Source organism: Pagrus pagrus (genome assembly GCF_965226575.1).
Source record: "Pagrus pagrus genome assembly, chromosome: 9".
Classification (NCBI taxonomy): domain Eukaryota; kingdom Metazoa; phylum Chordata; class Actinopteri; order Spariformes; family Sparidae; genus Pagrus; species Pagrus pagrus.
Genome location: NC_140193.1, coordinates 3065999 through 3068817, shown reverse-complemented (window position 1 = coordinate 3068817; position 2819 = coordinate 3065999).

Genomic DNA, 2819 nt, shown 5'->3' with positions numbered 1-2819 from the left:
GAAAGGCACAAAGATGGCTGACATGTCAGGTTGAGTTCAGAAAGTTCATATTCATCATCCCAGGCAGCCACACTGGCTCTCACAGCGGGCTGCTCAGGCCGTCAGGGAGACAGAATGGGCGTCTCACTGCGGCGAGGCTTCAGATGTGCGATTGATGGTCGACGAATGATAAAAGAACGGAAGAGAAAAAAGCAGCGAGCGCTCCTGCTTCTCAAACGCCACTGTGAGTTACAGCATCTGCAAAGAAAATGGACTTTTAATAGACACACACACACGCCGACTCATGCATATGCACGCACTCAAGCGAGAGCACATACGTGCGAAACGCACACACAGAAATGATGTTCCTGCGCCGGCTCCTCCTGTGATAGTCGAGACACGCCGACAGTGGCACTTCTGCTGTCATAAGCGATTTAGGTTCCAGAACCGCCAAACCAAATCTAAACTGAGGCCCGCCAGAAGTTGAGTGAAGGCCCGATTTATTTCATTGTAAATGATACGTGTCCACAGATTACTGTTTGTGATAAATGCTCCGCTGTTCAGCCAAAGGCCTCCCGAGCTCGGGTTGCGTTTAACAATTTCATCCCGTCTCTCAGCAGAGCATCTTTCTTTTTCCCTGACACACACAAGAAAAGGCGTCATAAATATTCTCTGTTTATGACTCCACAACTAAATGGCTTCTTTTTCTGCACAGGTGCTTACTTGCATTATATCTGCCCGTAAACTGCAACCATTCCTTCTGAAGGTAATCGCAGGTTTTCGCAGGCGCGCCGGTGATCTATCCCCAACACGTTTCTGTTTGCTAACAGAATCCAACGATGAATTTTTCACAACCTCAAACTGTCAAAACATCAATATCTATCCCAGAAAAACAAATAGACACCGCCCGTACGCAAGAGGAAAAAGGTCAAGAGGTACATCTGTTTAACATTTACACCTTCTCGGATATCAGTGACTGTCGGGGGATTGAAACAATGATACTAGTGTCGAAGAGAGAGACGGAGAGGATGAAAGACAGACAGGCTGACAGACAGAGAGAAGACAAAAGGAAAGAGAGAGAGTGAAGATTTAAACTGGTTAAAATCAGCCTCCGTCTTCACTCTGAACATCCCTCTCGGCTGTTTATCTGCTGCTGTTTACACAGAGAATTAGGTTGTTCAGAAGCACCTCTGACACGTACTTTTCTCTCTCAAGGTGAATCATTGTGATTCCTGTGATGCTCAGAGCGCCATGTTTGCATAGAAATCTACAAATAGACCCAAATTACACCCAGTGCTTAGAGAGAAAGTTGAAGAGGACTTCTAAATGTTTTTCCAGGTTAAGACGCCCGGCCTTTTGGGGGACTCACCGAGATGTGCTCAGCTACTGTTAAATTAGGTTTCAGCAAGTCACTTAAAGGCCCTGAAAACTTGTTTTCTGCATCCGCTTCTTAGTATAAGTGACTTATAAATGTCCCAGAGGTCCCAGGACATTTAGTAGAAGTCAGGCACTTCCTCTCTGAGCACGGAAAACATCATTTTCTGACAAACTCTGAGCATTTCTTTCTGCTGATTTCTGCTTTTCTCATTGGTTTGAAGAGACCGAGGCTGAGATGGAAAAAGATTATGTGAGATATCAAAGCACCAATCAGAATGAAGCAACATCTGAATCAGAGTCTGATGACAGTTGGTGGGTCGTGTGGTCGGCGTCCATCCATCCAATCACCAGAATTAATGTCAGCAAGGTACATTTCTGCAGAACCACAGATACATTAAAACTAGATGTTTCTTCATGTTGCAACTTTACATTTGTTTAGGTTTAACTTTCTGTTTTTCATTTGTCGCTGTGCTCGAGCTCTGTTGGTGAGCGTTAAGAGATCATCACGGTTTGGCTTAAAATACCCGTTTTGGTCGCCATGATCAGGAATGGAGATGGTCCAACTTTTGGTGGTCTGGAAATGTCTGCAGGTCTCCTTCTAAAACACCTGGTTTTACATCAATGTAATAGATTATGTACAGTATGGATTACTTTAATGTATAATACTTGAAAACTTGCATCAACTTTATTTAAACAAACTAAGTTATTTAAGTTATTCACACAAACTCAATATAATAGAAAACTTTTGCATTAAATTATATAATTTACATAGAACATATTAAATTGAGTCGTTTTTATGTTTTATATATTAAGTCGATGTTTCTGGGAACTGATTTTATGAATGACTCTTCAGTCTCTCTGATCGTCAGCAGAGCAGCTACAGCTCTGCATAATATACTGGAGCTGAAATTGCCTGGAAGCTGGACGAATGTGAAAATGCTCGTCTGGAGCAGCAGCAGTTTACAAACCGATTTACAAAAGCTTCATATTGTTTAATGCAAAGTCGACATTTTGGACTTCGAGGTAAAAACAAGCACACAGTCCTCCTCTGCCTGCAGGATGCTCACAGCTGCGTCTCTGGGGAATAAAGTTGAGGTTTATTGGTGTTGTTGCAGAATTACATTTGAAATTGCTTCTTTGTTCTGTTTTTTCTCTCTGCTGGTGTGGAGGGCAGTGGTGCTGATGGTTGGAGTGAGGCTGCAGAGATGTTTGAGGTGATGGAAGAGTTGCTTCTTCTTTTTATTATTTCTCCCTCCCTCTGCTCTTTGCACTCAGCTCCTGTCTGCAGCATCACTTCTGATCTCAGTAGGGGGTTTTGGAAAAAGGCAATCTTTTCTTTCCTGATGCCTGAAAACAATCCAAACGTTACAGCAACACTTCACATCACTATACATCTATACGTGCAACTATTTGTGCGTTTGATGCCACAACATTAAGATTCAATATTCACTCGTTTAGGCTGT